Source organism: Monopterus albus, unplaced genomic scaffold, assembly GCF_001952655.1.
Source record: "Monopterus albus unplaced genomic scaffold, M_albus_1.0 scaffold119.1, whole genome shotgun sequence".
Classification (NCBI taxonomy): Eukaryota; Metazoa; Chordata; class Actinopteri; order Synbranchiformes; family Synbranchidae; genus Monopterus; species Monopterus albus.
Window position 1 is genome coordinate 300,265 of NW_018127999.1, and position 10,424 is coordinate 310,688.

A 10,424-nucleotide genomic window follows, 5' to 3' on the forward strand; every position below is an offset into this window, starting at 1 on the left:
ATTCTGTGTTTTTCTGTCAATATGGGGTGCTGTGTGTACATTAATGAGGAAAAAAATGAACTTAAATGATTTTAGCATATGGCTGCAATATAACAAAGAGTGAAAAATTTAAGGGGGTCTGAATACTTTCCGTACCCACTGTATAAGGGATCGGAATAAGTACAAACAAGAAATCAAAAACTGTACAATACTAATTTTTTTATTTTTGCATAAAACGTGTCACTTTTTCTGTTCTTGTACAGTAATTTGTAGATATTTGTTTACCAATACAAGTGAAAGTATGATATGAAAAAATACTTGAAAAGATGCCATATGTTCATAACCTTAGAACTTTAATATAAATATGACTTGTTTCTGTCTTGTCACAAAGCTTACAAGAGGCTTTAGTGTAAATCCAGACAGTGTTTGACATGGAAGTTGCAGTAAGTGTTGATACAGTGGGGGTTTGGTTTTTGTTATATGGCCTGCCTTTTGATAATGCAACCAGAAAAATGTTCGAATTAACCCTGATCCCTTGTCACTTCCTCTAGTCAAAACTGTTTGCCTTTTATGGTATGTAACAAAACAAGCTGCAGGTCAGCAGGAGAAATTCTTTCCATATAATTGTCTGATAAACAACAGCCCACACACTTCTGTATCTTTCTCTCTGAGTTTGTCCTGGAGGTACAGACACACACACACACACACACACACACACACACACACACACCACAGTACATGCACACTCATCATGACTTTCTAACAGAGGCAGTCCTGCAGGTATTCCCTATCTGTTGGTAAGCATGAATAGTTGTGTGCTGACCAAGCAGACGCCTGCAGCCCACAGGGAGACGGCGTTAAGTCCACTGACCTGCCATACATCACTGAATGGCCAGTATCTGAGTAAACACAGATGGTGTTTGGGTGCGTGAGTGAGATGAAGTAGAGATCTGTGTTGTCACTGTAAAGCAAATGCTGAGCAGAAAATAAAACTCGTTTAGAAATTAGTTCTGCAAATAAAGTTAATACTAAAATCAAATAGGGATGCTAAGTGTAGTTGGAAATTAGACAAGATTATTAAAAATTTAGAAACTTGCTAATTCATATTTTCCTCTGTCTCTTCAGGTCTACATTTCTACTGCTTCCCAACCCCACTGCTGAAAATTGGATGTTGCGGATGACTTGATCTCCCAAGATGCCTTGCAGACAGCTCTCTGCCTCATTTAGCCTGCAGGTGTGTATCTGTAGCATCGGGTCATAGATTTGTAGCTCTGTCTTTATAACCTCTTCATTGCTGTTGGTTTCTCACTGTGGTGGTACTGATGCTTCAGTGATCCATTGTTGGTGTTGCTCATCTGTTGGATTATGATTAGGGTCATCTTCCTTACAACCGCTTAAATTTGTCAAGCTGTGTTGGAGAGTAGTACACATAACACGAGCTCTTTGAATATGTCTCAAAAATGTTCTTTTGAAAGTCTCAATAACCTATCTTGAAGAAAACTATCCAAAAATAAAGTAAGTGCTGCAAGAAATTCACTAATGGTCTATATCCATCTTACCAATGCAAGAAATATGTAGTTGGGGGACCTCATTGAACATCTGAATGAATATCGAGTCAGAAAAGAAAGTACAGACAACATTGTGAAGTTAACTTCATCGATACAGAACTTTTTTTTTAACCAACTATACAGAGAAGGCTGCAAACATTTTATAATGTCTGAAAAATATCAAATTCATATTTGTGCTCGTTATGTGAAAGAGATCTAATAATATCTCAACTTTACTGTCCTTGCATCATCTTTACTGAGACTGTCTGAGATGTGTCCATGTGAAAGTTTGATAAAGAGAAAAAGTGTTGTCAAGAAAAGGTTGAGGCGGGTGAGACTGAAATGTTAAAAGAGCAGTTTTTCTTCTCTGATTTTAAATTAATGATCAATAACTGATTTGCTTTAGGATGAAGATGGTGTGTTTAAAACATGAAGGAACTCTAAGGAACCATGAGGCAATAATCCTGTAAGTACTGCTGAGTGCATGCCTGACTTTTCTGCATCTCTACTCTCTATTGAACAGATCTTGCACCACTAATAAGACAAATACTCGCTAGACTCATTTGGTCAGTGTTATATGAGCCAATCTAGTGCAAATTTAGAACAGGCTTTTTAGTGTGTTTTATATTCTGGCTTTTGATTTCAGTGTCCAGCTTCATTTTTCTACTGTCAGTATCCTTATTTTGCTTATCACCAACTAAGCCATATATTGAACCACACACAGCTTTCAGATTCTTATTTTCCATCTGCAGCTCAGTTGGTATAAGTAGTAGGGAGTCAGGAGCAACAAACTGATTTGGTTATCAGCCCAGACACTTATTGTTTTAAGCAGTTTGCATATTGGCCAGACATGGAGGCTTAAATGTTTTCTGATCTTCATTCATTCGCTGCAATGGGCTAATTTTGAGTTGCATTAAGGTGCTGCTCTTAGGCAAAGCAACTTTAAAATCGGTTAAGACAAAACACTGAAGATAAAACATTGTTAAAATGAGTAATAATAGTAATAAGCAATACAGAAATGTATTTTGGCCCCATACCAGAGAGTGATTTCTAAAACTATCAGTAGAACATCTGTTCTATAGGTAACTGGTAGTAGGTGTAAGGATTTAAGAACAGGAGTGATGTGCTCAGTTCTCCTGGTTCTGTTAAAACTGCGTTCTGAATGAGCTGAAGTTGTCTAACAGTTTTATTTTGGGAAGGCTGCATCAGTTACTGCATGTCCTTCAAAATGTCACTTCAGTTATTGTGAGGGCAGCAGAAGACTTTTATTGTGAAATGCAGTGGTGACATTGTCACTGACATTATTTAGTTTTTATTATATTTTGGGCACTTTTTGTCTGAAGGTTGCTTTGAAACACTGCAGAAAGGAGAGCGGCTCAGAAAACATTTAGTACCTGGAGTTTAAATAAAAAAAAAAAAAAATTTATGGAGGAGCTGTGAAACACTAGTTCAGCTTTGGCTTTTGTAGAATTAGATGACACAAGTGCAGCATCAGCTCTGATCATGCTTAACCATATTCACAGCAGCTCAGGACTGTTTTTAAGGTCTATATTTGTATACAGTGCCAGTAATACAGTAAGATCTGTATGTGTTGTAAGACAAGGTAATGATCCGCTCTTATAAACTGTTTAAAACAAGGTATGTGTTACACTTATAGACAGTTGAATTAATGAAGGAAGGGTTATAGATATTTCAAGTGTGGCAAAAGAAGAGCACTGGCATTAGACATGTTTGTTGTGTCCTCAGATACTGAGTTGGTGTATCAGCATTGGTATTGCATGACAAAATGTCAGGTGTGTCCCAAGTAAATACCAGAGGTTAGCCTGTAGCAAACTTTATAAAGATGAAGCATCAGAAGGATTTTCAGTTTGACTTAAAGGGAAAATGATTTTTACTTTCTCATGGCATAAAGTAGCTATTGAGCCCCATTGAACCTCTCTTTCTGGGAGGTGGTTAGTGTTTTTGATCAGTACCAATCGCTGATCAAATTAATACTTTTCTGAAGGATTGGACAGCGTGCGGTCTGTATAAGCAACTATGGTTTTCAAATTCCAGCCATTCCTGGGAGAGTAATCAAGGTCATGTGTTGCATGATGGTCTTTTAATTCATAATGAAGCCTAATGAGGGTGGGGTCAAAATTAGTGGTTTCCCAGGTCTTCTGTTGTAGTTAATAATAAAGTAATGACCGAGAGAGTGAATGAGAGGAGTCCACACATGCCTGTACTAGTTTAATAATTTATTTTTATCCTCGATGTTCTCCCTCCCCGTCTTTCCCTTTTTACTATCTTTCTCAACCTCTGCTTCCATTTTTTGCCTCCACTCCGTCCAGGCTGCTGTATCTCAGGGTGAGTTGGTCCTTATGAATGTTGTGGAGGCAGGAAAAGGGCTAGAGCGCTGCAGGGCGTGAACAGAAGATTGCCCAATGCATCATAACCCCATCGTAATGTTGACCCATTAAATAGGCTGTTATTAGATTTTCTAGGTTGTGTCTTTGCAGGGGGCCATGCTGTCTGGGTTTAATCTGTCATTTTTATCTATAGAGTCTGCTGCTTATCTATAGAGTCCAAACTATCTAGGTTAAATCAAACTTGACCTAAAACAGTGGGAGATGCTGCATCAGAATTCTTCATAGTGTAGGTTTTTGGGATGTCAAAGAACTTGTGGCAAGTGGAAATTAATGGCTTATTAAACAAAACTCTAAAATCTGCCAAGGTTTACTGCAGCCTGTGGACTTTTCCTGGATATAAGCAATGGAACAGCTCTCAGCCGGTCGGCTCTATAATTATGTTGCTGCAGAAACACAGTGCAGTGCCACACAGCCATTTGTGTTGTGTGTGTGTGTGTGTGTGTGTGTGTGTGTGTGTATGTGTTTCTGATGCTTCCTGTCACCTATAGTAGTAACAGCTACCGTTAGAGCTACTTTTTGCAGCCTATAATTTGGACATGTGTCTGCCCACTGACATTGTTTCTTTCATGTGTGCGACTGTATGCACATGCACGTGTTTGTGTGTGAACTGTGCTCGTTCATGCACATATGCGTTTGTGTGCGATTGTCAGTATGGGTTCATGTGTCAGTGCCTACATTCAGATATTTTTAGTTATGAAACAATTAGCTAAATGAGTCAGTGCAAAAATGAATCAGTTATATTTTAATAATTAATTGAACTGAGAAAAACATGCCAAATGTTGCTTGAATTTTATTTTGAATTTGATACATTTTTTTTTTAGAGATCAAATGTTATTATGCACCCAACACTCTGCTGCATGAAGACTCTTAACACCGTAGTTTGCAGGAACAGAGGTGCTGATGGGAGGAAAAAACAAGTTGTTGATTATTCATCAGAGTTGTCCTAATTATGTGCATAATGTGCAAAATGAACAGAATAAATTCTTTTTTTTGCAAATATAAAAAATAATGAGTCCTTTGCACACATGTCCATCTTTTTGATTCACATGTGAATATTTTATATTTTGTACTTTTTTGCATCTTAGTGCAGCAGACTTTTATACTGTAAGGCCAGTTTTGTATATTTATGGGTAACACTGGATAAATGACTTGTAGTTACATCTAGAGTAATTGATTACCATTAGGTGCAGTGGCTATACCAGCAGGCAACAGCAAGTTTTCTGACTACTAAGTGCCCCGATTGCTATCACCCATCGAACTCTGGCAGGCTCATATTTGGTGAGACTCACCTTCTTTAATCAATCAAGAACCAGCAGGACATGGTCACTGTGACAGTGGCAAAAAAAATTTTCTACCCTTTGAAGCAGAAAAGAGCACAAAGGCAGGGTTTTTCCCAAACAGCAGGTATTGAGGGTTTGGATACGCATGAAAGAAGAAGTAGGACTTTTATAGTAGCTCTGTGTGATGACGCACATCTCAGCTTGAATGGGTGTAGCGAAATTATGAAAAGGTAGATTGACCTCACTCCCAGAACCGCAGAGTGAAGCATCATGGTAGATGGGCTATGGACTTTTGGTTTCTGGCCTCGGCCCCGTTTCTCTGTCCCTTTCCATGTCTTTCTGTGCCTGGAGATGCCTGAAAAGCCTCGAGTCTTTCCAAATGGAAAACAAGTGACCTCGACTCAGAGGAGGCATTAGTGGCCGCACAAAACTGGAGAAATGGACCAGCAAGTCAAGAGATGTGGAACTAATTTTGAGAGATGGATGTGTCATGAATGACTGTAGGAGAGGAGGGAGTGTGCTCTTTGAGATGATGCGGTGTGAGAAGAGTGAAATCTTTTTGTCTTACTTTTTCAGTAGTTTGTAAGGTCAGAAGCTAAAGGAACCTACAGCAGAAACACTTCTGTGATCCATTTTGCTCTGTGCCGTCACCATCACAAAACACTGATTATGATCATCTTTGTCCATTAGTGTAGCCAGATAACATGGTAACTAGGGTGTGTTGACTATGTGATGTACAGGAAAAAAAACCTAAGGCAGTCTGAGAAAATGCTACTTTACAACAAATAATCTTGTCATAAGTTACAACGGTTAAGGTTTTAAAACTAATTTGACATAGACGAAGGCTATGGGATGGAGGATACCATCAGAGGCTGGATGCGATGTGGCGACTAATCTGCGCAGTAGAGGTTGCTATAGCAACAGTACATTCAGCTGAAACTAACCACCGGTGGCAGAATAATTACGACGAAAGTTGCTTGAAAACGGGGATTGTTGCGTAGAAAACTGGTCTCAGTGCTGGGATTGCTGTAAATTCAGCTTTGAAGTGTTTCACCTTAGTAAGACACAAATTAAGTTTACCACAGTTGGAGTGAGCTGCGCTTCTTGACTTGACTCTAGTTTCTAATTCTGTCTAAACTTTAATGAAAATTCTACATATATTTAAACCTGAAACTATAAGCTCACATCTCCCTCATCTTGCTCTTTGTCTCAGTCTTTCTCCCAACTCTCTGTCCACCTGTCTCAATCTCCCTTCATCCCCTGGACCATGGGGTTGTGCAGCTTTATGTACCCTTCAAATAATTGGTGTCACTGTCTATTGATGTAATATGAATGGATGGCATTGTGTCTGGGGGATACAAAGCATCCTTAGAGCCTGTGAAAGTGCACTCGGTAATGGAGGGACAGAGATGGAGCAGACAGAAAAATCAAAGTACAAAGCTGGAGAAAGATGAAGCGAAAGGGGAAATTGAGAAAAAGGGGGACACTGTTCAAGACAGGGAGAGAAAAAGAGAATGTAATAGCAGGAAGCATGTCTGAAATAGATGGGATGGATCAGCGGAAGGAAATTTTATGTGTGTGAAAGTGAGGGGAAGATGGAGAAAATTCAAACCTCTGTCTTCATTTTTCATATTCCAGACTTTAAAGCAGCCTCTTGACGTCTCGGCATCTTTTGTGTGTCTGACTGGCAGTTGTTCTCACTGATCAAGTTGTTCTCTTTTCACTACATTTATTCCAACTGAAGGCAACTTAAACATGCCATTGATATGTTCATCTGAATATGTGGACAGCCAAAATCTATTTTACATTTTTTGTTACTTCATACTTTGTTTTCACTACATTTATTTCATAACTTCAGTTACTTTTCAGAAGCAGCTTAATAAAACAAAATACAGTATAATCACAAGACTTTATTGATCCTCGGTGTAAAATTCATGAGCTACCCAGCAGTACTTCATATCATAAGCACATAAGATTAGCTCTACTTTTAGAAGCTGGAACATCCACTGTGATGTAAACCTTGATCTGCTGAGAAAGATTTAATAGTGGTGATCTTTTAGAAATCTAAATATATGTTCAGAGGGAGTGGACTTATTTATGCCATATAATGCCTATTTTTTTATTTTATTTAGATAAACTTTTATTTGAGTGTACATAGCCACGTCTGCAGCCCCCTTCCCCCCTCTTGTTTCCTTGACTGCACAAAATAAAACTCCACATTGACCGTGTTAGGTCTTTGTTAATCCAATGTGACATTTTCAAAAACAGCATTTTGGTGAAAAGCTGGGTTACTTTCTTTATTCTTCAGCTGCCTTGTGTATTTTGTTTTTTTTTTTTCTGGCTGCAGCGCCTTCTTCCTTGTATTCAGTGAGCCCCCCTCCAGACTGAAGTGTGCACACAGGGAGACAGCATTAACATTTATATGAAAACATGAGTCTGTTGTTTGACGGGCGATAAATGGAGTATTTTCCTAACTCTGTTTCAAATGAAACAGTGGGGATGGAACTTGGCAAAACATTGTCCATTGGTACACAGTAACCCAGCCTAAGAGCTACATACATCAAAACAATTGCCTTTATTAGTCTGTCTCTTAGAATTCATTGTTGGGTTGTTTGTGTGTGGGTCGGCTTGAGGGGAGCTGGTGAGGGTGAGAGGATATATGAAGGAGTGTTATTATGGGCAGCGGGGGTTGTAACTGTCAAGCCTGCTTTAAGAAGCTCAACGTCAATGCCAACAATAATTTCTGTGACACACATGATAAATACAACATGAGAAAAATGTGAGACCAAACACAAAATCCCAGAGCAGGGACAGCATAATACATCATGTGACTAAATCAGCCACATGACCACTAGGGAGCACTAATAATCCGAACTCAACATGGCCGCATTCTCTTGCTGTCTTTCTGTTTCTCGTACCCTTCTCATTGTTTTATTCCTTCATCCATCTCTGGTGCCATCTTTCCCTCATTCTCTCCTGTGTGTTTCTGCCTTTGACCCACTCCCTGGCTCCACACACACACACACACACACACTACAGTACACTGTGCCTTGCCAGCTGTGTATTCGAACACCACCACCCTGAGAGGCTGGCTGGAGTCTAAGCATCAGTGTGAATATGTACTGTGTGTGTGTGTCTGTGGGGGGAAAACAACTAGCAGCAACTGAAGCAAAGATATCGACTGGTGGCGCGCGCGCGCGTGTGTGTTACTGGAGCGTTTTGACTTAGCGGTGTTTGTGCACATAGATGCGGTTAACCTGAAGGACCCCTACAAGTAGAGACCCATGGGAGAATCAGCAGCTCGTTACCATCTTGTTTTTCATGAAAGCAGGAACTGTTTTACCTATTTTTTAAACTTCATCCATTTGCCATCTGCAGCTAAACTATGCTGCTTTTGTGTCTCTTAATCTTATTTCTTAGAGTTAGTTTGTAGCCTAAAAGTGTTTCTATCAGTTGACTTCCAGCCTGGTTCTGTCTCCATTTCCTTCATCTTTTTCTTTAAATCTTGAATAGCGTGCAGCTTCTTTACCGTCTCCGTGTTGCCATCCCTACTCTTGCGTCCTGAGGTGGTTCTTCACTTATTTCTCCTTTCCCCTCATCCCTTCATTCACTTTCTGAAATATAAAAAGACTTTATAAAAAATCTGCAATAAGTAGCACTTGAGCAGTACTCAAACGTGCACAGTATGCTTGTTGGGTTTGGCCACCGCGCTCCCGGACTTGGGTCAGGTTTGGACAGACGTATGCGGCCCAATCGGTACTCTGTGTATATAAATAAATAAAAAAAATCCATTCGGTTCTGTTTTTGTTAAACAATGCAGGAAGTACACAGCCAATTTTCACCTGATGGCCAGTGTCTGGAATTAGGTGCATCTGTCAGATAATAGAAATGGTGAGATCTGCTCGACGTGATACCATCGACTTGACTGATTTTGTTTGTTCTCTTGCTGTCTGTGTGGAACTTTACCCTGCTGCTCTGGCATTTGCTTTTGAACGCTGCATGTCATATTACTGGTGCTCAGCTGAAGAATGCCATTGGGTGGTTTCTTGGTTAGAAGTAAATAAATGTCATACGTTTAACTATATAGCTAGTGGGACCTAGAAAATGATACCCTTTTTCTTCCACTTGTTGGTTGCCTTTTTTAAGTTTCAAAAAGTGTTTTCTAACAGGATGTGATGTGCAAGCAGCAACAAGATGCGCATGATCGTGGTTACTTCTTCCTGGCCTCTTTCCTGTTCTGCTTTGACCCAAGCCTCCCAGTCTGAGCAGTGTATCAGGCTCTAGTATCTGATCTTCTCCCCTCACTGGGGTTTCTTTTTCAGTGCCTGTTCTCTCCAACATTTTATTGACCTGAACTCCAGACAAGTGAGGAGGATTCCACAGATAAGCTATCAGCCTCTGGCATCACACAGAGAAACCATCAAGCCATGAAATATGTGTTTGGCGGTGAGTCAGCCTGGCAGCGCTGCATGAAGAGCGGGGACTAGTGCACAAACACAAATACACACATTTACATACACTCTGGACACAGTGTATAACAATGCTGCTTATTGTGTTTTTTATTATGTTTCTACTGTAGTGAGACATGGATACAGAGACACATGTCTCATACAAGTGAAGATTAATTCATGGAGTTTTTAGTCAAGCTAGTGGCATGGCTGTCTTTGGCTTGTAAGTAAAAAAAAGAGTTTTAAGCAATAGTAGCAGCGTGGCTGTAGAGATGGTGATGCTGGGCCATCAGTGTGTACCTCCACCACTTTGGTCCAGACACAGTTTGTTGAAGATCTTTGAGGTGATCTTGGGCCTTTACAGTCTTCTTCCAGTGTTCTATCTGCTCATATTTTAATACTTCTCCTGCTGCTGAGTCAAACATTTGTGGTCCCCAGGCAATGAATCCTACTGACTTTGGTGATCCCCTGAGTTTAGTGCCACCAGTGGGTCATACGTTTTACTTATCAAGTGACATGTCTCAACATATACAGTGGGTACGGAAAGTATTCAGACCCACTTAAATTTTCACTTTGTTATATTGCAGCCATATGCTAAAATCATTTAAGTTCATTTTTTTCCTCATTAATGTACACACAGCACCCCATATTGACAGAAAAACACAGAATTTTTGACATTTTTGCAGATTTATTAAAAAAGAAAAACTGAAATATCACATGGTCATAAGTATTCAGACCCTTTGCTCAGTATTTAGTAGAAGC

General features: G+C 39.7%; 1 long non-coding RNA gene across 1 annotated transcript in view; it reads left to right on the forward strand.

The window, feature by feature from the left end:
- LOC109966803 (uncharacterized) overlaps positions 1-10,424 on the forward strand; it is a 70,221-nt gene that overhangs the window by 32,186 nt on the left and 27,611 nt on the right. The window contains exons 2-3 of the long non-coding RNA XR_002275829.1: positions 1,105-1,213; positions 1,933-1,992. This is a non-coding gene — a long non-coding RNA (uncharacterized LOC109966803). The remainder of the gene's footprint in view (positions 1-1,104; positions 1,214-1,932; positions 1,993-10,424) is intronic.